This window comes from Ailuropoda melanoleuca, chromosome X (genome assembly GCF_002007445.2).
Source record: "Ailuropoda melanoleuca isolate Jingjing chromosome X, ASM200744v2, whole genome shotgun sequence".
Taxonomy (NCBI): Eukaryota; Metazoa; Chordata; class Mammalia; order Carnivora; family Ursidae; genus Ailuropoda; species Ailuropoda melanoleuca.
Window position 1 is genome coordinate 60,489,364 of NC_048238.1, and position 25,922 is coordinate 60,515,285.

The 25,922-nt window shown below is 36.8% G+C and overlaps 1 pseudogene; it reads right to left on the minus strand.

The window, feature by feature from the left end:
- Positions 1-22,805, minus strand: part of LOC109488493 — a 197,265-nt pseudogene extending 174,460 nt beyond the window's left edge.
- Positions 22,806-25,922: the final 3,117 nt, after the last annotated feature.

The window sequence follows — 25,922 nt, forward strand, 5'->3', positions numbered from 1 at the left end:
TGTGTGTGTGTGTATATATATATATATATATATATATATGTGTGTGTGTGTGTATATATATATATATATATATGTGTGTGTGTGTGGTATATATATATATATATATATGCCAATATCCATGATGAACACAGATGCAAAAATTCTCAACAAAATACTAGGAAATTGAATCCAACAGTACACTAAAAGAATCACTCACCATGATCAAGTGAAATTTATTCCAGTTCTATAAAGATGGCTCAGTATTTGCAATTCAATCAACATGATAAAGCACAGTAATAAAAGAAAGATTAAGAACCATATGATCTTCTCAATAGATGCAGAACATGCATTTGATAAAGTACAACATCCATTCATGATAAAAAGAAAAAAAAAACAACCTCAACAAAGTGGGGATAGATGGAACATACTGCAACATCATAAAGGCCTTATATGAAAGACCCACAGCAATATCATCCTCAATGTGGAAAAACAGAGCTTTTCCTCTATGGTCAGGAACAAAACAGGGATGTCCACCCCCACCACTATTATTTAATATAGTACTGGAAGTCCTAGCCTCAACAATCACAAAACACAAAGAAATAAAAGGCATCTAAATTGGCAAGGAAGAAGTCAAACCTTCACTATCTGTATATGCCATGATACTCTATATAGAAACCTGGAAAACTCCACCAAAAAAATTGTTAGACTGATACATGAATTCAGTAAAGTAGCAGGATACACAATCAATGTACAGAAATCTGTTGCTTCTCCATACAACAATAATGAAGCAGCAGAAAGAGAAATCAAGGAATCAATCCCATTTGCAATTGCACCAAAACACATAAGATACCTAGGAAGAAAACTAACCAAGGAGGTAAAAGATCTGTATCCTGAAAACTATAAAATGCTGATGAAGGAAAATGAAGATTACAGAAAGAAATGGAAAAACATTCCATGCTCATGGAATAAATCTACCCATTTAATGCAAAGTACCACCAGCATTTTTCACAGAGCTAAAACAAACATCCTAAAATTTTTGTGTAACCACAAAAGATTCCAAATAGAAAAATCAATCTTGAAGAAGGAAAACAAAGTGGGAGGCATCACAATTCTGGACATCAAGCTATATTACAAAGCTGTAGTGATCAAAACAGTGTGGTACTGGCACAAAAATAGACACATAGATCAATGGAACAGAATGGAAAACCCAGAAATGAACCCACAATTATATGGCCAACTAATCTTTGACAAAGCAGAAAAGAATATCTAATGGGGGAAAAAAAAGCCTCTTCAACAAACGGTGCTGGGAAAACTGGACAGCTACGTGCAAAAGAATGAAGCTGGTGCATGTTCATAAACCATACACAAACATAAATTCAAAATGGATAAAAGACATAAATGTTGAGGTAGAAAGCCATCAAAATGCTAAAGGAGAACACAGACTGTAATCTCTTTGACATCTGCCTTAACAACTTCTTACTAGATATGTCTCCAGAGGCAAGGAAAACAAAAGCAAAAATAAACTATTGGAACTTCATCCAAATAAAAAGCTTGAGTGCATTGAAGGAAACAACAAAACTAAAAGACAACCTTTGGAATGGGAGAAGATATTTGCAAATGCCGTATCTGGTAAAGGGTTAGTATTCAAAATCTATAAAGAACTTGTAAAATTCAATACCCACAAAACCAAATTATCCAGTTAAAAAATGTTCGGAAGACATGAATAGACATTTTGCCAAAGATGGCATAAAGATGGCTAACTGAAATATGAGAAGATGCTCAACCTCCCACATAATCAAGGAAACTGATGTCAAAACTATAATGAGATATCACTTCACACCAGTCAAAATGGCTAAAATTAACAACACAGGAAACAACTGGTGTTGGCAAGGATGGAGAGAAAGGGGAACCTTCTTACACACTTGGTAGAGGTGCAAACTTGTGCAGCCACTCTGGAAAATAATATGGAAGTTCCTAAAAAAGTTAAAAATATATCTACCCTAGGACCCAGCAATTGCACTACTAGATATTTATCCAAAGGGTACAAAAATACTGATTCAAAGGGATACATGTACCCCAATGTTTATAGTAGCATTGTCAACAATTGCCAAGTTATGGAAAGAGCCCAAAATGTCCATCGAATGATGAATGGATAAGGAAGATGTAAGATTGGGCAGAGGGATGTGTTAAATGGGTAATAGGTATTAAGGGGGACAGATTTTGTGGTGAGCACTGGTTGTTGTATGTAAGTGATGAATCAGTAAATCCTGCACCTGAAAATAGTATTATACTGTATGTTAACTAACTGGAATTTAAATAAAACCTTGAAAAAATAGAAATGTAATTCTGGATGACCTTGAAAGTCATACTAAGGAGAGCAGATTTCATCTCTGATTAATGGATTTAGGAGTGAAGTTATTTATTGTGGATTAAAGACTAAGGAAAGCAGGGGCGCCTGGGTGGCACAGCGGTTAAGCGTCTGCCTTCGGCTCAGGGCGTGATCCCGGCGTTATGGGATCGAGCCCCACATCAGGCTCCTCTGCTATGAGCCTGCTTCTTCCTCTCCCACTCTCCCTGCTTGTGTTCCCTCTCTCTCTGGCTGTCTCTATCTCTGTCAAGTAAATAAATAAAATATTAAAAAAAAAAAAAAAAAAAAAAAAAAAAAAAAATAAAAAAAAAAAAAAAAAAAAAAAAAAAAAAAGCTTTAAAGACTAAGGAAAGCAAAGGTCTACTAAAGTTTACATATTGAGTTTGTAGGATTCACAGATACTTTCCCTAATCATTACATCTATAAAGATGAGTGAATAATAACAATAAATCATAATAACACATTCAAAGAAGTTTAGTTTCCAAAGTAAAAAAAAATTTGTCTAATACAGTCTTAACCACAATGTGGACAAAAGCAATTTGATAATAGAACTTGCTCTATACATTTGAAACTTTCTTTGCCCCAAGAGTCCATAGTAAACATATGTCTGATTTTGATGAGTAGAGACTGAGATTTTTCTAATGGGATGCAGAACACAAAAAATTACTCTGAAAAAAAGTGTTCCAAAATCTGGCCCAAGTATACAGTTTCCAGAAATTTAGTTTGAAGGGATGTCCAAAAGGGAAAAGTGAGAAGACTGTAACTACTATTAGAGGACTTAAAGATGGTAAGGCAATGCATCATTGTGTGATTAATGGAAAGGTTATTTAGGCACAAGTGGCAAATAATTATGTTGAGTTAAATTATAGAGGAGACATTTAAAGGTAGATGGTAACAATTTTACAATTGTTTTCTAATTTGTTCACATATATTCTTCATAATATAATTTTTTTATTTCTGTGGTGTTGGTTGTGATTTCTTCTCTCATTTATGGTTTTACCTATTTGTGTCCTTTCTCTTTTCTTTTTGATAATTCTGACTAGAGGATTATTAATTTTATTATTTTTTTCCAAAGAACCAGCTCCTGGTTTCATTGATTTGTTCTATTGTTTTTTAGTTTCTATATCATTTATTACACCTCTAATCTTTATTTCCGTTCTGCTGGCTTTATGCTTTTTTTGTTGTTCTTTTTCTACCTCCTTAGGTGTAAAGTTAGGTTGTTTATTTCAGATTTTTCATGCTTAAGTATCATGTTATTTAATCTCCATGTATTTATGGTCTTTCCAGATTTTTTCTTGTGGTTGACTTCAAGTCTCTTAGTGTTGTGGTCAGAAGAGGTACATGGTATGATCTCAATCATTTTTACTTGTTGAAGCCTGATTTATAACCTTGTATGTGATCTATTGTGAAGAATGTCCCATGTGCACTTGAAAAGAATCTGTATTTTTTTCCGTTAGGTTGAAATGCTCTGAATGTATTTGGTAAGTCCATCTGGTCTCTTGTATCATTGAAAGCCATTGTTTCCTTTTGATTTTCTGCTTATATGATATGACCATTGATGTAAGTAGGGTGTTAAAGTCCACTACTATTATTATATTATTATCAGTGAGTTCTTTTATGTTTGTTATTAATTATTTTATGTATTTGGTTGTTCCCATGTTTGGTGCATAAATATTTCAATTCTTAGAACCTCTTGTTGGATTTTCCCCTTTATTGTGATGTAGTGCCCATCTCTATCTCTTCTTACAGCCTCTGGTTTAAATTTTTTTTTTTTTGTTGGGGCACCTGGGTGGCTCAGTCGGTTAAGCGTCTGCCTTTGGCTCAGGTCATGATCTCAGGGTCTGACTCCTTGCTCAGTGGGGAGTCTGCTTCTCCCTCTCCCTCTGTCCCCTTCCCCCACTCATGATCTCTCTCTCTGTGTCTCAAATAAATAAAATCATTAAAAAATAAAAGAAAATGTGTTTTGTCTGATATAAGTATTCCTAATCTGGCTTTCTTTTGATGTCCATTTGTGTGAGAAGTAGTTCTCAATGCCCTCACTTTCAATCTGCTGGTGTCTTTAGGTCTAAAATGAGTCTCTTGTAGGCAGCATAATAGATGAGTATTGTTTTTCTCTCCATTCTGAGACCATGTGTCTGTTTTTGTTTTGTTGTTTTTATCCGGGTCAGAATGAAAAGTTTTCTTTTCTTTTTTTAATTTAAATTCAATTTAACATATAGTGTTAGTTTCAGAGAAAGCATTTAGTGATTCATCAGTTGCATATAACAACCAGTGCTCATTCCATCATATGCCTTCTTTAATGCCCATCACCCAGTTACCCATCACCCCACCCACATCCCCTGCAGCAACCCTCAGCTGAGGGAGACAAACCATGAGACTCTTAACTATAGTAAATAAACTGAGACCATGTGTCTTTTTACTGAAACATTTAATCCATTACATTCAGAATAATTATTGATAGGTATGTATTTATTGTCATGTCATTACTTGTTTTCTCATTGTTTCTGGAAATTTTCTCAGTTCCTTTCTTGTCTTTGTCACTTTCAGTATTTCCTTTCCATTCAAAGATCCCCCTTTAATATTCCTGCAAGGCTGTTTTAGTGGTCACAAACTCCTTTAGTTTGTTTGTCTAGGAAACTGTTTATTTCTCCTTCTAGTTTGAATGATACCTTGCTGGATAGAATGATCTTGACTGCAGATTTTTCCCATTCAGCACATTGAATATATCATTCCACACCCTTCTGGCTTGCCAAGTTTCTGTTGAGAAATCTCCAGCTATCCTTGTGGTTCTTCCCTTGTACTTCAGAGACTTCTTTTGTCCTGCCTCTTTTAAGATTATTTTATCACTACATTTTGCAAATTTAATTGCAATATTTCTTGGTGTTGGACTGCTTTTGTTGGTTTTGATGGGAGTCTCTGTGTCTCCTGGATCTGGATATCTGTTTCTTTCCCCAGATTAGGGAAATTTTCAGCCATTATTTCCTCAAATGGATTTTGCTGTCCCCTTTTCTCTGCCTTCTTCTTCTGTAACTCCTATAATATAAATATTATTATGTTTGATGGAGTCACTGATAGCCCTAAGTCTACCCTCATGTTCCATATTCTTTCTCTTTTTTGTTGAGTTCCATTGTTTTCCAATATTTTGTCTTCTATATCACTTATGCATTTCTTTGCTTCTTGCAGCTTTGTTTCATTTTATGAAACCTTTTGCCAATCACAGTATTGTATTTTTCATTTCCAACTGATTATTTTTAACACTTTTATCTCTGTGGTAAGGGTCTTCCTGAAGTCTTCTATTCTTTTATCAAGCCCAGTGAGTATCTTTATGGTTGTTGCTTTAATTCTCCAACAGGTGTGTTATTTATGTTTGTTCTTCTTGGATCTCTAACCATGATCTTATCTTGTTGTTTAATTTGGGATTAATTCCTCCATCTTTGCATTTTCTCTAAGTTTCTGACTTCTTTGTATTACAGCAGACCCTTATGTTTCCTGCTCCTGAGAGTAATGGCCTTATGAACAACAGGACATATAATGTCCACAGCCTGGACTTCTGGGAGTGTTTCTGTCTCTGGTGTGTACTGGTTTCACTTGTCTGCCATGTTTTGCTTACTCCATCCTTCAGGCCAGTTGTATGCAGAGGCTCTCCTTGCCTGCAGTGGGCAGTATTTCTTCCTTGGCCAGACCCTGGTGAGTTTTAACTAGGTGTGCACTGGTCTGCTTGTTAAATGAGATCTTATAATATTTCCACTAGAATTGAAGCCCTGAAGAGCTTTGGTTGGGAGATGTAGTGTGGGCAGGGGTTTGTGCTGGTATTCTGGGTGAGGGGCCTGCTGTGCTAAGACTGAGGCAAGCTTGACAGAGTTCAGCAGTACCACCAGATCACAGTTGTGTGAGACTTGGTATAAGCAGGCTAGACAGCCAGTATCCTGGCTGTACAGCTTATAGCAAGTGGCTCTTTGTTTATACTGAGGACCAGGGGGAGGGAAATAGGGTCCCGCTGCTACTATGTCCCTAGAGAGAAGTCTCTGTGCACACTTCCTCTCAGGGAACCACTCCTAGAAATGCAAATAATACTCCCTCACCCCCCGTGTGTCCCAGGGGCTTTTCAGATACCAGTTTCCACACTCTGCCTCTGAGTTGTTTGCCTGCTTTTCCTCTAGGAATAGCACAGGGCCCCCTCTGGGCTCTGTTCCACCCAAGCCTACTGAATTTTAAAACAGACTTTAGGTACATGGTGTGGGCTGAGCCTGCACTGGTCTTTTGAGGGAGATTTCTGCTGTGTGGGGACTGAGGCAAGCTTGACCTGGAAGGGTGGTAGAATCAGAGCGCAGGGGTTTGGGACTTGGTGTAAGCAAGTTAGGCAACCAGTGTAGGAGCTGAGCTGCTTTCTTTCTGCAGGTGGTGCTGTATTTATGCTGAAGGGCGAGGGAGGGAAATGGCTCCAGCCAGCTCCTTTGTCCCAGGAGAGGCTTCCCTGTGAATGCTCCTTCTCAGTGTTGCATTCCAAGAAGAGCAAGTAATCTCCCCCCCCCCCTTTGTGCTGCAGGCATTCTTCAGACTTCTGTTTCCAAGCTATTTGTCCCCTGAGTTGTTTGCCTGCATTCTCTCCAAGAGTAGGGCAGCACCCTCAGGGCTCTGTACCAGCAAAGCCAACAACCTTTAAATCTCCTGTCTTTAAGCCCTGCTGGTTACAAGAAGTCATGAAAATTAGCCCCTTTTGTTTTCCCAGCCAATGGCTTTGAGGAGATTTTCTTCTTGTTTATTCCCTTTTGTGCTCCTCTCTCTTTCTCACCTTTCTCCATGACCACAACTCCCTCCTTTTTGCAGCACCCTGGATTGATTTCTCCCCCAAACCACATCTCTGCACTTCCTACCTTCTTTGATGTGGCTTCTTCTCTCTCTTTAGTTGTGGAGTTTGTTCTGTCAGTATTCAGGTTTATTTCTGGGGTAATTAGATTTACTTGATGGTAATCTAGTTATTTTCATGGAACAAGACAAGCCTAGGGTCCTCCTACTCCACTGCCATCTTTTCTCCTTTATCAGAAAGTTAGATGATAACTTTTAGTATAACCTACAAAATAAGAAGACAAAGATATTCAATCTAATGTTTTAAAAATTATTTCAATCCTCCAAAGTAGAAATACTATTAGGGGTTAAAATTTCTCACAGTAAATACAAAAATATTTTAAGGTTAAAAGTAATTCATGATTTGTTTTAGAGCAAACCACACTTGTAGTCTTGTTGTGTTGGGAGATATGGAACAGTTAAACAGTCATTCCTCTTACCTGAGTTTTAATTAAGGAACAGAAAAATGTACTGTGTGGTATTCCACAAAGCCAGTCACAGACATCTGCTGGAAGTACATGATGAATTTGAGCAGGCTAGTGCAATGAAAGCAATGAAAAGAAGGAAAAAGTAATCAAGGATGAAGAAAGAGCATCCAGATATTATAATATGTCCAATTGAGGGGCAAACTCCAATGAAAGCTTAATAAAGTTTAAGGATCCACGAAGAGTAATTTTAAACACAAAGGAAAGAAGTTAAAAGATATATCACAACAAAATGAGATCGAATAATAGAAAAGTTTAAGGCCTGAAAATCCACTTCAAGACGTACGAGAAGAATACTGATTCAGGGGACAAGGTGGAATTTGTTCATTTTTCAATATCATAAGAAGAAGAAAATAAGAAGGAAAAGGAGGAAGGAAAAATCTATGATCTTGCTTAAGTCAAATAGAAAGATAATATTTTGGGGAAGACTATGCTAACAAAATAAATGAGCATAGCAAACAGTATACCAATGTTGGGTCTCCTTGAAAATTGTAGATATTTCTTTATTGTGCTTACAGAAGAAATACACACTTCTGACATATACTGTCTATTCCCTGTCAATGAACATTCATTTCCTGTACACAGAATAGGGGCCAAATGCTAGACTCCCACATATAAAGAAAATTTGGGCTTCAAGACTTCACAAACTTTTCATACTACATTAACCGAAATTGAGCAAGTAGAGCCACATTATTTGTCCCCAGGACACCACTGTGGGCTTCTCTGATTTGGTAGTTTGCCTGTAGATTGCCCCAGTGTAATTACTGGTAACTTCAGTATTCTGGTGCCTAGATTCTTGATATTTGTTATTTTCTATCATTTGTATTTATTTTTTAAAAATATTTTTTTTTATTTATTTGAGAGAGGAAGAGAGAGTGAATGAGAGTGAGAGAGAATCTGAAGAAGACTCTGCACTAAGCACAGAGCCTGACATGGGGCCCGATCCCACAACCACAAGACCAGGACCTGAGCCGAAACCAGGAGTCAGACACTTAACTAACTGAGCCACCGAAGTGTCCCTAATGTGTGTACTTAAATTCCAGCTAGTTAACATACAGTGAAATATTAGTTCAGATGTACTATTTACTGATTCAACACTTATATACAACACACAGTGGTCATTACAAGTGCACTCCTTAATCCCCATCACCTATTTAACCCATCCCCTCACCCGTCTCCCCTCTGCTAACCATCAGTTTGCTCTGTATAGCTAAGAATCTGTTTCTTGCTTTGCTTCTCATTTCCCCAATTGTTTTTTGTTTTTTGTTTGTTTGTTTCTTAAATTTCACATATGAGTGGAATCATATGGTATTTACCTTTCTCTGACAGACTTATTTTGCTTAGCATAATACTTGTAGCTACATCCATGTCATTGCATATGGCAAGAGTTCATTTTTTATGGTTGTGTAATATTCCATTTTATATCTATATACCACATCTTCTTTATCCTTTCATCATTCAATGGAACATTTGTGCTGTTTCCATAATTTGGCTTTTATAGATATTTCTGCTATTAACTTTGGCGTAGAGGTATCCCTTCAAATTAGTGTTTTTGAATTCTTTATGTAAATACCTCATAGTGCAACTGCTGCATCTTAGGGTAGTTCTATTTTCAACTTTTTGAGGAAACTACATACTGTTTTCCACAATGGCTGCACCAGTTTGCATTCCCACAAACAGTGCAAGGGTGTTCCCCTTTCTCCACATCCTCAACAACACCTGTTGTTTCTTGTGTTGTTGATTTTAACCCTTCTGAGAGGTGCAAGGTGATATCTCATTCTAGTTTTAATTTGTATTACCGTTGTGATGAGGGATGTTGAGCATTTTTCATGCATCTGTTAGCCATCTGCATATCTTCTTTGGAAAAATGCCTATGCATGTCTTCTGCACATTTTATAATTGGATTATTCATTTTTCATGTGTTAAGTTTTGTAAGATCTTTATATGTTTTTGGATACTAACACTTTGTCAGCTATGTGATTTGAAAATATCTGCTCCCATTTCATAGGTTGCCTTTTAGCTTTGTTGATTGTTTCCTTCTCTGTGCAGAAGCTTTATATTGATGAAGTCCCAATAGTTTATTTTTGCTTTTGTTTCCCTTGCCTCAGGAGTCATATCTAGTAAGAAGTTGCTAAGGCAAATGTCAAAGAGGCTACTGCCTATGATCCGCTAGGATTTTGATGGTTTTCTGCCTCACATTTAGGTCTTTCATCCATTTTGAACTTACTTTCCTGTATTGTGTAAGTAAGTGTTGCAGTTTCTTTCTTTTGCATAATGTTGTCCAGTTTTACCAGCACCATTTTTTGAAAAGACTATCTTTTTCCCATTGGATATTCTTTTGTGCTTTGTCAAAGATTAATTGATCATATAGTTGTGGATATATTTCTGGGTTTTCCATTCTGTTCTATTTATCTACGGGTTTACTTTTGTGTCAGTACCACACTGTCATGGTCACTACAGCTTTGTAATATAATTTGAATTCCAGAATTGTGATTATTCCACCTTTGATTAAGTTTTTCATGGTGAAATTGGCTAGTTCAGATCTTCTGTGGTTCCATTAAATTTTAAGATTGTCTGTTCTAGCTCTGTGAAAAAATGCTGGTAGTATTTTCATAGGTACCACACTTGATGTGTAGTTTGCTTAGGTAGTATAGACAATTTATTTACTTATTTTTTGGAAAAAAAATATTTGTTTGTTTGTTTATTTATTTATTTATTTATTTATTTATTTATTTATTTATTTATTTTTGAGAGAGAGAGTGATTGAGACTGAGAGAGAGAGAGAGAATGAATGGGAGGGTGAGAGGGAGAGGTAGAGAGAATCTTAAGCAGACTCCAAGCTGAGCAAGGAGCCTGATGTGGGGCTCAATCTCAGGACTCCGAGATCATGACCCCAGGCTAAACCAAGAGATGGATGCTTAACCATCTATGCCACCCAAGCACTCCAAGTAGTATAGACATTTTAACAATATTTGTTCTTCCAATCCATGAGTATAGAATATTTTTCCATTTTTGTGTGTCATCTTCACTTTCTTTCATCAGTGTTTTACAGTTTTCAGAGGAGAGGTCTTTTACCTCTTTGGTTATGTTTATCCCCAGTTATCTTAAGATTTTTGGTGCAACCCTTGATATTTGAGGACAGTAGCTCACCAAGACACAGTACCTATTACCTGTTTGTATTTTCTTCTCTCATTGTGAAAAAAGCTCTTCCTTCACCCTTGGGAAGAATAGTTACATAAATTCCAATGATCATATTTAGTAGTAATTGCCAGACTTCTTATGTCTGAGGTCAATTATAGTTCAAAGCTAAGTGAATATTTCATTGTCATTTTCTGTCTATACACAACAAAGGTGTGGGATCTTTTCTGATGTTTTATAAATATTTATATTTTTCAACTCAAACAAAGATCCAGATGTGTAATGTTTCCATAGGAAACTTCCACACAGTTCACTCAGGAAGAGTTCAGCTCACACACCATTCACATGAGGTTCTGTATTGTTCTCTATTCACTTTGTGTGTGTTTAATCCTCACCTAGTGCAGCTTCTTTCTGGCAAAACTTTTCTCAACTGCTCCTATTCCAGTCGGTTTTCCTTTTATTGTCAGAAAGTCCTACTTAATGTTCTTCCTGTAACACCCTCATACATAAATGTACCAGAGATTTTTGTAGCAAGTAAGTGAATTGATTATCTGAGCATAATGTAACTATGAATAAAATAAAGAGGATACTATGATATAGAACAATGGGGGATAGTTTAGTAGAGTGGCCCAGGAAGTGTTCTCTAAAGGGGTGATATTTTGGTTGTTGCTTGAAAGAGGAGAAACTGCTAGCTCTTTGAAGCCCGATGAATTTCCCTTTCAAAATATGTATACTTATTTATTTCGTTTTACTATTCTTAATATAGATACAAGAAATATTATTTTGTTATTGGATGATGTGCATGGACATCATGTGTCAAGATTATGCATGAACTATAAAAATCTCAGCATAAAACTTACACCAAACCCAAGCCACTTCATCCCAATCCTGCCAATAATCTTGTGTATCTTACTCCTGATACAACCTAATGAATTGCTTTCCAGACCTATCCCTTACTTTAATTACCTCTGGAAATCTTTTTTTTTTTTTAGAGAGAGAGAGAGAGAAGGGCAGGGGATAAAGGGAGACTGAGATAGAGAATCTCAAGCAGACTCCCTGCTGAGCACAGAGCCTGACACAGGGCTTGATACCACATCCTGAGATCATGACCTGAGCTGAGATCAAGAGTTGGATGCTCAACCAACAGAGCTACCCAGGCACCCCTAATTGGCTTTGAAATCTTGACAAGTCTTTTGTCTTTCATCATCTTAATTTTTTAATCTTTAAAATAAGAAGATTAAAAATAAAATGAAATGAAATAAGATCAGCTTACATCTTTTATTAGAATTTATTCAGTCTGAAATGTAGAATTGAAATATTCCCTCATGATCTGATAATTCCTAGAAAAGAGCAATGGGGAAGGAAGATAAAACCCAGAACACCCAACCTTGCATCTCTGGATTAAATGCTACTTGATCATGGTGAATATTTTTTTAATGTATTGTTGAATTTAATTATTTTGTTTAATTTAATTTTTTAATTTGTTAATATTTTGTTGAAGATTTATTGCATCTATGTTCATCAGAGATATTCACCTGTAGTGTTTGTTTGTTTGTTTGTTTCTGTTGGCTTTGTTATCAGTGTAATGCTGTCCTTTTAGGAATTTGGAAGTTTTCATTCTTCTTTTTTTAATTAAGTTCAATTAGCCAACATATACTACATCATCAGTTGTATTAGATGTAGTCAATGATTCATTAGTTGCTTATAACACACAGTGCTCATCGGATCACATGCCCATCTTAATGCCCATTACCCAGCTACCCCATCCCCCCATCCACCTCCCTTCTTCAACTCTCAATTTGTTTCCTGGAGTCCAGAGTCTCTCATGTTTTGTCTCCCTCTCTGATTTCTTCCCATTCAGGTTTCCATCCCTTCCCCTAGGGTCCTCTACCCTATTCCTTATATTCCACATATGAGTGAAACCATATGATAATTGTCTTTCTCTGATTGAAATATTTACTTAGCATAATGCCCTCCAGTTCCATCCACGTAGACGCAAATGGTAGATATTTATCCATTCTGATGGCTGAGTAATATTCCACTATATAGATAGATAGATATAGATATGGATATAGATATAGATATAGATAGATTAGCTATTGTGGACATTGCTGATATGAACATTGGGGTGCATGTGCCCCTTCTTTGCACTATATCTGTATTGTTGGGGTAAATGCCCAGTAGTGAAATTGCTCATAGGGTAGCTCTATTTTTATTGTCTTCAGTAACCTCCAGCCTGTTTTCCAGAGTGGCTGTACCAGCTTGCATTCCCACCAAAAGTATAAAAGGGTACCCTTTCTCTACATCCTCACCAATATTTGTTGTTCCCTGTCTTGTTCATTTTAGCCATTCTAACTGCTGTAAGGTGGTAGCTCATTGTGGTTTTGATTTGTATTTCCCTGAGGGCTAATGATGTTGAACATTTTTCATGTGCCTGTTAGCCATTTGTATGTCTTTGCCAATTTTACCAACACTATTTATTGAAGAAACTGTCTTTTTTTCCATTGGGTATTTTTTCCTGCTTTTTCGAAGATTGGTTGACGATAGAGTAGAGTATCCATCTCTGGGCTCTCTATTCTGTCCCATTGATCTACGTGTCTTTTTTTGTGCCAGTACCATGCTGTTTTGATGATAACAACTTTGTAATATAAATTGAAGTCAGGCATTATGATGCCTCCAACTTTGGTTTTATTTTTCAACATTCTGGTTCCATACAAATTTTAGGATCTTTTTTCCAGCTCTGTGAAAGATGTCGATTGTATTTTGATAGGGATTGCATTGAATGTTGCAATCCTGCTCTGGGCAGGATTGGCATTTTAATAATGTTTATTCTTCCAATCCATGAGCATGGAATGTTTTTCCAACTCTTTGTGTCTTCTTCGATTTCTTTCATAAGCATTCTGTAGTTTTTAGAGTACAGATCTTTTACCTCTTTGGTTAGGTGTATTCCTAGGTGTCTAATGGTTTTGGTTTTGGGATCGATTCCTTAATTTCTCTTTCTTCAGTCACATTGTTTGTATATAGAAATACAACTGATTTCTATGCCTTGGTTTTGTATCCTGTCATGTTGCTGAATTGATGTATGAGTTCTAGCAATTTTCTGGTGGATGCTTTTGGATTTTCCATATAAAGTATCATGTCACCTACGAAGGTGGAGAGAGTTTGACTTCTTTGCCAATTTGAATGCCTTTTATTTCTTTTTTGTTGTCTGATTGCTGAGGCTAGGACTTCTAGTACTATGTTGAAAAACAGTGATGAGAATGGGCTTCCCTGTTGTGTTCCTGGCCTTAAGGGAAAAGCTCTCAGTTTTCCCCCATTATGAATGATATTTGCTGTGGGCTTTCCATAGATGACTTTTATGATGAGGTATGTTCCCTCTATGCCTATACTTTGAATAGTTTTAATCAAGAAAAGATGTTGTATTTTGTTAAATGCTTTTTCTGCATGAATTAAGAGGATCATATGGTTCTTGTCTTTTATTTTATTAATGTTCTTTATTAAGTTGGGTGATTTCCAAAAGTTGAACCATCCTTGCAGACCAGGAATGAATCCCACCTGGTCATTGTGAATAGTCTTTTTAATGTACTGTTGGATCCTATGGACTAGGTTCTTGGTGAGAATTTTGGCGTCCATGTTCATCAGGGTATTGGTCTGTAATTCTCCTTTTTGATGGCGTCTTTGTCTGGTTTTGGGGTCAACATACTGCTGGCCTCATAGAACAAGTTTGGAAGTCTCCCTTCCCTTTCTATTTTTTTGAAACAGCTTCAGTAGAATAGGTATTATTTCTTCTTTAAATGTTTGGTAGAATTCACCTGTGAAGCCATCTGGCCCTGGACTCTGGTTTTTTGGTAGTTTTTGATTACTGCCTCAATTTCCTTGATGGTTGTTGGTCTGTTCAGATTGTATATTTCTTCCTGTTTCAGTCTGGGAAGTTTATAAATTTCCAGGAAGGCATCCATTTCTTCCAGATTGCTTAATTTGTTGGCATATAGTTGCTGATAAAAATTTCTAATAATTGTTTTGATTTCTTTGGTATTAGTTGTGATCTCTGCCATTTCATTCATGATTTTATTAATTTGGGTCCTTTCTCTTTTCTTTTGGATAAATCTGGCCAGAGGTTTATTGATATTGTTCATTCTTTCAAAGAACCAGATACTAGGTTTGTTGATCTGTTCTACCATTTTTCTGGTTTCTATATCATTTATTTTTGCTCTGATCTTATTATTTATCTCTTCCACTTGGTTTAGGCTTTTTTTTTATTTGCTGTTTTTTCTCCAGGTACTTTAGGTGTAAGGTTAGCTTGGGCATTTGAGATTTTTCTAATTTTTTTGAGAGAGGCTTGGATGGCTATGTACTTCCTTCTGAGGACTGTCTTGGCAGTATCCCATAGGTTTTGAACCAATGTGTTTTCATTCTCTTTAGTTTCAATGAATTAAGTCCTTCTTTAATTTTTTGTTTGACCTGTTCATTTTTTAGCAGGATGCTCTTTAACCTCCAGGTGTTTGAGTTCCTTCTAAATTTCTTCTTGTGATTTAGTTTCAGTTTCAAGACATCATGGTCTGAAACTATGCAGGGAATAATCTCAATCTTTTGGTATTGGTTAGGACCTGATTTGTGACCTAGTATGTGATCTATTTCAGAGAATGTTCCATGTGCACTTGAGAACAATGTGTATTCTGTTGTTTTAGGATGGAATGTTCTGTATATGTGTGTCGTGATGCTTCCAGGTTTATTTTTCCTTTCCAAGATTGCTTTGAATTTTCAGGGTCTTTTGTGGTTCCATACAAATTTTAGGATTGTTCTAGTTCAGTGAAAAATGATGATGTTATTTTGACATGATAGCATTAAATTTGCAGATTGCCTTGCATAATATATTGAGTTGCAAGTATTTTACTGAGAATTTTTGTATTCATGTTCATGTCTTGCAGTTTCTTTTTTAGTGGAGTCTTTGTCTCATTTTGGAATCAGGGTAATGTTGACCTCATAGAATGAATTTAGAAATTTTATTCCCATCTGTATTTTTTGGAATAGTTTAAGAAGTATACATATTAACTGTTCTTTAAATGTTTGGTAGAATTCACCTGTGTAGCCATTTGTCCCTGTCTTTGTTTGTTGGGAGATTATTGATTGCTAATTCAATTTCTTTGCTGGTTATCTGTTGGTTCAAGCTTTCTATTTCTTCCTGTTTCAATTTTGGTAGTTTATATATTTCTAGTAATTTATCCATTTCTTCCAGGTTTTCCAAGTTGTTGGCATATAGTTTTTCATAGTATTCTCCTATAATTGTTTGCATTTCTGTCATATTGGTTGTTATTACTCTTCTCTCATTGTGATTTTCTTTATTTGGGTTCATTCTCTTTTTCTTATTGATAACTCTGGCTGGGGGATTGTTGGTTTTATTAATTTTTTCAAAGAACCATCTCTTGGTTTCATTGATCTGTTATATTACATTTTTTACTTTCTATATAGTTTATTACTATTCTTTATTATTTTCCTTCCTCTACTTGCTGTTGGCTTCATTTGTTGTTCGTTTCTAGCTCCTTTAGGCTATGTGAAGGTTATTTGTTTGAGATATTTTGTGCTTTTTGAGGTGGGTATGTATTGGTATTTTGCTGCATCCCAAAAGTTTTGGACCACTTTGTTTTCAATTTCATTTCTTTCCATGTTTTTTTTTAATTTCCTGGTTGACCCATTCATTGTTTAGTAATATGTTATTTAACCTACATGTATTTGTGGTCTTTCCAATTTTTTGTTGTTGTTGACTCAAAAATTCATTGCATTGTGGTTAGAAAGCATAGGGGCGCCTGGGTGTCACAGCGGTTAAGCGTCTGCCTTCGGCTCAGGGCGTGATCCCGGCGTTATGGGATCGAGCCCCACATGGCTCCTCTGCTGTGAGCCTGCTTCTTCCCTCTCCCCCTCCCCCTGCTTGTGTTCCCTCTCTCGCTGGCTGTCTCTATCTCTGTCAAATAAACAAAAAAATCTTAAAAAAAAAAAAAAAGAAAGCATGTATGCTATGGTCTTAATCTTTTTGTACTTGTTGAGGCCTGATTTGTGACCTAGTATGTAATTTATTTTGGAGAATGTCCCATGTGCCCTTGAAAAGAATGTGTATTCTGCTGCTTTGAGATGAAATATCCTGAATATATCTGTTAAGACCTTCTGGTCTAGTTTGTCATTTGAAGACATTGTTTCCTTGCTGATTTTCTGCTTATATAATCTGTCCATTTATCTAAGTGACATGTTAAAACCCCCTACTATTACTTTGTTATTATCAATGTGTTCCTTTATGTTTGCTAATTGTTTTTATATAGCCTTATGGGTATTTCCTTGTAAGTTAAGAGCTTCTTTTGTCTTACTGCTTCTTCAAGATTATCTTTATCACCATATTTTGCAAATTTTATGACAATACATCTTGTGGTTGTCATGCTTTTGATGGCATGTATCTGTGCCTCCTGGATTAGAATGCCTTTTCCTTTCCCAGATTAGGCATGTTTTCAGCCATTATTTCCTCAAATGTATTTTCTGACCCTTTTTCTTTCTCTTCTTCTGGGACACCTATAATATGAATGTTATATTTGATGGAGTCAAACATTGTGTTCCCTCTGTCTATTCTTGTGTTCTCTAATTCTTCTCTCCTTCTTTTTCTCAGTTTCAATATATTTCCCTTATTTTATCTTCTATATCACTTATTTGTTCCTCTGCTTATTCTGTCCTTTTGTTCATTGCATGCAGCCTGTTTTGAATATCGATTATTGCATTTGTCATATCTTACTCTTAACTCTTTTATCTCTGCAGAAAGGGTGACCCTCAGGTCTTCCTTTCTTTTCTCAAGCTCAGAGAGTATGAATGTTGCTTTAAATTCTCCATCATGCATAATGCTTATATCACCTTCACTTACTTATCTAGATGGTCATCATCTCATCTTGTTGTTTCATTTGTGATGAATTCCTCTCTCTTGGCATTTTTGTAAGTTTCTGTCTTCTTCTGTGAATTAGAAAAGCTTCTTATGTTTTTTCAGCTCCTGAGAGTAAAAGCTTTATGAAGTTTATACATGTTCCAGGGCCTGGTGCTTTAGGGAGTGTCTCTTGTGTGTGCTGCTTTCACTCTGTTGCTGTGTTTTGCCTACTCTAACCTTCAGGTCTGTCATCTGGAGAGGCTCTCCTTGCCTGCAGTGGGCAGTTTCTTCCTTGGGCAGAATGTGATGAATTTTAACTAAGTGTGTTCTGGTCTGCTTGTTAAATGAGACCCAATACTACTTTCACTAGAACTGAATCCCTGCTGAACTCTCTGGTCCAAAGATGTGGTGTGGGTAGGGGTTTCTGCTGGTGCTCTGGAGAATGGGCCTGCTGTGCTGTGACTGAGGCAAACTGGAACAAGAAAGATGGTACTGCCGGAGCACAAGGGTGTGGGACCTTGTGTAATTAGGATAGGCAGCCAGTGTCAGTGTTCTGCTGCTTACTGCAGTTGGCTCTGTGTTTATGCTGGGGTGAGGGGAGGGAGATTTCACCAGCCAGCTCCTTCCTTACTCCTTGCAAAGCAGTCTCAGTGCTTGCTCCCCTCAGGGAAGCACCTAGAAAGAAGCTAATAAATTCCTATGTGTCCCAGGAAGTCTTCAGATTGCTGTTTCCAAGCCAACTTTCTCTGGGTTGTTTGCCTGTCTTTTTTCCTGGACTAGGGCAGTGCCCTCAGGGTCTTTCCCAGCCATACCTGCTGACCTCTAAACTCTAGTCTTCAGGCCCCACTGGTTGCAAAACCTCAAGAAAATCAGCTCCTTTCACTATCCCACCCAATGGCTTTGGGGAAGTGTTCTCCTTGTTTGTTCCCCTGTGTGCCCTTCTCTCTCCTGCCTTTCTATTTGACCATGGATCACTTCCCTTTACAGCACCCGCAATCTGTTTCTCTCCTAAACCACATCTCCAAATTTCCTATATTACTGAATGTGGTCTCTTCTCTCTCTCTAGTTGTGGATTTTGTTCTGTCAGTCCTCAGGATGATTTCTTGGGTATTCAGAATGATCTGATGGTTATGTAGTTGTGTTGGAAGGATGGGAGTCTCCTAGGATCTACCTACTATGCTACCATCTTAGCTCCTCTCCTCTTCTCTATCTCTCTTCTTTTTTATTTTTGGAGTAGTTTGAGAAGCATAAGTATCAACTCTACTTGAAATGTGTGGTATATTCACCGTGAATCCATCTGGTCCCATACTTTTGTTATTTACATGTTTTTTTTGTTTTCCTGCTAATTCATTTTTAATAATAGTGATTGGTCTTTTCAAATTTTCTATTTCCTCCTGATTCCATTTTTGAATATTATATGGTTCTAGAAATGTATCCCTTTCTTTAAGGTTGTCCAATGTATTAGCATATACTTTTACATAATATCTTATAATTATTTGTATTTCTGTGGTGTCAATTATTATTTCTCCTCCTTCATTTCTGACTTTATTTGAGTTTCCTCTCTTTTTTATGGGTCTGGAGAAGGTTAATTGATATTATTTATCTTTTCAAATAACCAATTCCTGTTTTCAGTGATCTTTTCTATTGCTTTGTTTGTTTAGTTTCTAATTCAGTTATTTCTGCTTTCATCTTAATTGTGTCCTTCCTTCTACTAGCTGTGGGCTTTGCTTGTTATTCTTTTTCTAGTTCTTTCAGGTGTAAAGTTACATCTTTTGAGATTTTTCTCATTTCTTGAGGAAGACTTCTGTCACTATAAACTTACCTCTTAGCACTTGGTGTTATATATAAGTGATGAATCACTAAATTCTAATGTTGAAACTAATATTACGTTATATGATAACTAGAATTTAAATAGAAACTTGAAATATAAAAATAAAGTAAAATAAACTTCCATTTTAGAACTACTTTTGCTGTGTCCCAACGGTTTTGAACTGTTGTGATTTCAATTTTTTAGTCACCTTGTGTATTTTATTTCCTCTTTGATTTCGTGGTTGACCCATTCTTGTTTAGTAACATGTTTTTTAGCCTCCTTGTAATTATGTTCTTTCCATATATATATTTTTTGTAATTTCTTTCGAGTTTCATAATTTTGGAGTCAGAAAAGATATTTTATATTATTTCTATCTTTTTAAATTTAGTGAGACTTCTTTTGTAACCTGACATGTGATTTATCCTGGAAACTGTCTCATGTGCACTTGAAAAGAAAATGTATTCTGCTGTTTCTGGATGTAATGTTCTGTACACATCTGTTAGGTCTACCTGGTCTAATGTGTCATTCAAAGCCACTGTTTTCTCATTGATTTTCTGTCTCCATGTTCTATCCTTTGATGTATGTGGGGTGTTAAATCCCTGCTATTATTGTCTTATTCTCAATCCCTCCCTTTATGTATGTAAATATTTTTTTATGTATTTAGTTGCTCCCATGTTAGGTGCATAGATATTTTCAATTGTAATATCTGCTTGTTGAATTGAACCCTTCAGCACTTTCAGTGTCCTTCTTTGTCTCTTAGTATAGGCTTTGTTTTTAAGTCTAATTTGCTTAATATAAGTATTGTTACTCTGGCTTATTATTATTTTTTGCTTCCATTTGCATGTTATATGTTTTTCTATCCTTTCATTTTCAGTCTGTATGTGTCCTTAGGTCTGAAGTGAGTCTCTTCATGGCAATATATAGATGGGCTTTTTATTTAACCCACTTGTTTATTTAATCACTGTAAGTTTTCTTTTTAAGATTTTATTTATTTACTTGAAAGAGAGAGAGAGAGCACATGAGCGGGTGGGTGGGAGTGATAGAGGGAGAAGCAGACTCCCTGCTGAGCAGGGAGCCTGATGTGGGACTCAATTGAAGGATTCTGGGATCATGACCTGAGCCAAAGGCAGCCACTTAACTGACTGAGCCCCCTAGGTACCCCATCATAAGTCTTTTGATTGAAGCATTAGTCTACTTACATTAAAGTAAGTATTGATTGGTGTGTACCTAATGCAATTTTATTAATTTTTCCTGGTTGTTTTTGTAGTTCTTCCTTTTTCTTTCACTCTCTTTCCTTGTGGTCTGATGGCCTTATTTAGTATTATACTTGGATTCCTTTCTCTTTGTTTTTTTTGTATTTACTATAGGTTTTTGATTTGTTGTCACAATTAGGTTTATATATAACATTTTATATGTATAACAGTTTTTATTAAGTTGATGGTTGCTTAAGTTCAAACACATTCTAAAATCACTAAATGTTTACTCCATCTCTACATTTTATGTATATGATATTTTACATCTTTTTTAAATTTTGTGTATCTCTTGACTGCTTATTGTAGATATAATTAACTTTAATATTTTTACTATACGATACACATACTAATACCTTTATTATGTGTTTGCCTTTTCCTGTGAATTTTTTTTCGTAATTTTCTTTCTTCTACTTAAGGCCTTTTCTTTCCACATGAATGATTTCCATGTAAGGCTGGTTTAGTTGTAATGAATTCTTTTATTTTTATTTTTATTTTGGTCTGTGAAACTCTCTCTTTTATTCTGAATGATAATCTTGCAGGGCAGAGTATTTTTGGTTGTATATTTTTCCCTTTCAGCACTTTTAATATGCCATGCCTCTCTCTGACCTGCAATGTTTCCCTTAAAAATAAATCAGCTGATAACCTTATGGGGGTTTTCCTTGTATGTAACTGTCTTGTCTTGTTGCTTTAAAAAGGATCATTACTTTTTACTTTCTTAATTATCATGTCTTTTTGTGGACCTCCTTACATTGATTTTGTGGGGGGTCTCTACACTTTCTGAACTTGGATATTGTTATCATACCAGATTAGGGAAATTTTCAGCTATTATTTTTTCAAATAAGTTTCCTTCCCCCCTCACTCTCTCTTCATTTCTGGGATCCCTGTAATACAAATTTTGTTATGCTTGATTCTGTCATTGAGTTCCCTTAAATTATTCCTCTGTTCTCATTTATTATTATTGCTGTTATTATTATTATTATCATCATCATTTTTCTGTTTGACTTTGTTGCTTTCCTTGCATGTCTTCCAGGTCACTAATCCATTTTCTGTATCTTCTAATCTGTCTATTTCATTGAATATAATTTTTTATTTCAGTTATTGAATTCTTCAGACTTGATTATTTAATACATATTTTCTCTCTATTGCATTCTCACTGAGTTAATCCTTTCTTTTCTCAAGTCCAGTAAGTGCTTTTCTGACCATTACTTTGAATTATTTTTCAGGTATATTGTTTATCTTAGTTTCATTTAGCTCTTTTGTGGTCATTTTGTCTTGTTCTTTCATTTGGGATATATTTCTTTGTCTCCTCATTTTGTCCAACTCTCTGTGTTTGTTTCTATGTATTAGGTAAGTCAGCTACAGCACCTAGTCATAAAAGTAGTGGTCTTGTGTAGACAAGGTCTAGTGGTGTTCTATAGTGCAATATCCTTTGTCAACAGAAGCAAGTGCTTCATGGATGACTCCTATGTGGTTTGTGTGTTCCCTACTATTATGGCCGAACCACACTTGTCTTTACCCCAGCTAGCTACAATGACCTGCTTTGCCTGCTGAGGGCACATTGGGAGGTGTTTGGTCACTGTGCCATTGAGAGTGCTATCAGGCTGCTGGGGACTAGTAGGTGGGCAGGGTTGGCAGTCAGGCTAGATGTCTATAGTTAGCCTTTCTACCACAGCTGTGAGCATACAAAACAGCAGAGTTTGCTTTCTGTATGACTAACAGAGACTTTCATTGGTGGATGGAGTTGGCAATCAGACTAGGTGTTTACAATTAGCTTCTCTGCCATGGTTGTAGGCACACCAAATGCCAGGGTCACTCTCTGTGCAGCTTGATAAGAAGCTTGGCTGCTGGAATTGTGGGCATGCTAATGTGTAGGGTTATCTCTCCCCAGGACAGGACTCACTTTGGATTTGTGCAGGTCTCTGCTGGGGCTGCTCTCAGGGTGTGATGTGGCAAGAGCAGCTTCAGAGGAATAGCTGTTGAGGTAGGCAAGTTGGATGGCATGGATCTGCAGTGGAATTAAGTGGTAAGGCATTTCGGTGCTAGCAAAATGGGTGGGGAGAGTTAGTGCTGCCTCCTGCAAATCTCTGGCTACCTAGGATGGGAGAGGGGAAGATAAATGATGTCCACCAGCACATTTGTTCCTGGAGAAATCTGTATATCCCTGATCTTACAGCACATGTTCTGAGATTAGTAAATACATCTTCTTCATGTATACCCTAGTTGCTTTTCAAACTGCTTCTTCTATGTTGTGTCCCAGGCCAAGTTATTTATTTTGTTGTCTCTTAAGAATGGAGACTCAGTTTCCTATCACCCTCTGGTTCTCCTGGAGTTAAGCCTGCTGAATTTAAAAGCTACCAAAGTTTGGATGCCTTGGTCACTCAGTCAGTTAAGTATCTGCCTTTGGCTCAGGTTATGATACCAGGGTCCTGGCCTCCTTGCTCAGTGGGGAGCCTGCTTCTCCCTCTGCCTGCTTCTCCTCCTGCTTGTGCTCTCTGTCTCTGTCTCTCTCTCTCTGACAAATAAATAAATAAAATCTTTAAAAATATATATAGCACCCAAAGTTAAGCCCCACTGGTTTTTAAGTCCAGATGTTGTGGGAACTCATTTTCTCAGTGCAGGTATCCAGTTCCTGGAGTGCCTGGTGTGGGGTTTGATACTACTGATTCTCTGTGCTTGTAGTATCTTTTCTGTTCATGATTAGTCTCACCAAGTGTTTGTTTCCCATCCATGCCTGTGTTTCTCATACCTTTTTTGATGTGGTCTCCTCTCTACAATAAATTGTGTAAGGTTTGTCCTCCCAATCATCAGGCTGTTTTCAGAGTTAGTTGCATAGGTATAACTGTTACCCAATGCATTCATAGGACAAGGTGAGTTAAGAAATCTACTCTGCCATCATCCCTGACCCTGTGGCTAGATTGTAGGAGTTTCTTTATTACATTTTGGGTATTAAACCCTTATCAGATATATGATTTGTGATTTTTCCCATTTTATGGGTTACCTTGCTGATTATGTTTTCAGATGCACAAAGGGTATATTTTCAATAAATTATTTTTTATCTATTTTTCTTTGTTTTCTTTTTTTTTCTTTTTTTATTTTATTATATTATGTCAATCACCATACAGTACATCCCCAGATTCCGATGTAAAGTTTGATGCTTCATTAGTTGCATATAACACCCAGTGCCATGCAATACGTGCCCTCCTTACTACCCATCACCAGTCTATCCCCTTCCCCCACCCCCTTCCCCTCTGAGGCCCCCAGTTTGTTTCTCATAGTCCATAGTCTCTCATGTTTCATTCCCCCTTCTGATTACCCCCCTTTTCTTTATCCCTTTCTTCCCCTACCGATCATCCTAGTTCTTATGTTCCATAGATGAGAGAAATCATATGATAATTGTCTTTCTCTGCTTGACTTATTTCACTTAGCATTATCTCCTCCAGTGCCGTCCATGTTGCAGCAAATGTTGAGAATTCGTTCTTTCTGATAGCTGAGTAATATTCCATTGTATATATGGACCACAGCTTCTTAATCCAGTCATCTGTTGAAGGGCATCTCGGCTCCTTCCATGATTTGGCTATTGTGGACAATGCAGCTATGAACATTGGGGTGCATATGGCCCTTCTCTTTACTACGTCTGTATCTTTGGGGTAAACACCCAGTAGTGCAATGGCTGGGTCATAGGGTAGTTCAATTTTTAACTTTTTAAGGGACCTCCACACTGTTTTCCAGAGTGGCTGTACCAACTTGCATTCCCACCAACAATGTAGGAGGGATCCCCTTTCTCCACATCCTCTCCAACAATTGTTGTTTCTTGCCTTGTCTATCTTTGCCATTCTAACTGGCGTAAGGTGGTATCTCAGTGTGGTTTTGATTTGAATTTCCCTGATGGCTAATGATTTTGAACATTTTTTCATGTGTCTGTTAGCCATTTGTATGTCTTCATTGGAAAAGTGTCTGTTCATATCTTCTGCCCATTTTATGATTTGTTTATTTGTTTCTCGTGTATTGAGTTTGAGAAGTTCTTTGTAGATCTTGGATACCAGTCCTTTATCTGTGGTGTCCTTTGCAAATATATTCTCCCATTCCGTGGGCTGTCTCTTAGTTTTTTTGACTGTTTCCTTGGCTGTGCAGAAGCTCTTTATCCTGATAAAGTCCCATAAGTTCATTTTATCTTTTATTTCTCTTGCCTTTGGAGATGTGTCGTGAAAAAGGTTGCTCTGGCCGATGTCATAGAAGTTGTTGCCTATGTTCTCCTCTAGAATTTTGATGGATTCCTGTCTCACATTGAGGTCTTTCATCCATTTGGAGTTTATTTTTGTGTATGGTGTGAGAGAGTGGTCAAGTTTCATTCTTTTGCATGTAGCTGTCCAATTTTCCCAGCACCATTTATTGAAGAGACTGTCTTTTTTCCACCGGATGTTTTTTCCTGCTTTATCAAAGATTAGTTGCCCAAAGAGCCGAGGGTCCATTTCTGGGTTCTCTATTCTGTTCCATTGGTCCATGTGTCTGTTTTTGTGCCAGTACCATTGTTTTCTGTACTTTGGATGTTATATTAAAAATCATTGCTAAATCCAATGCTATAATTTTCCCAATGTTTTCTTTTTAGAGTTTTATTGTTCTCTCTCTAAAGTTTAGGTCTCTCATCTGTTTTGAGTTAATTCCTGAATATGGCTTAAAGTAAAGGTCCAGCTTCATTTTTTTTTGCATTGAATATCCAGTTTTCCCATTGCCATTTGTTGCAAAGACTATCCTTGCCCTGCTAAATGGTTTTGGTACCCTTGTTGAAAATCAATTGACCATATATGTGAAGGTTTATTTCTGGGCTCTGTTCTATTTATCAGTACTGTGTAAGAGATATAAAGACATTTAGAACAACCTCTACCTTCAAAGAATTTTTAATTTCATTGGAGAATTAAGACACATTTGCATGTTGGGGTGCCTGGGTGGTGCAGTTGTTAGGCATATGTCTTCAGCTCAGGGTGTGATCCCAGCATTATGGGATAGAGCCCCACATCAGGCTCGTCGGCTATGAGCCTGCTTCTTCCTCTCCCACTCCCCGTGCTTGTTTTCCCTCTCTCGCTGTCTGTCTCTATCTCTGTCAAATAAATAAATAAAATCTTTAAAAAAAGACACATTTGCATGTAAAAAG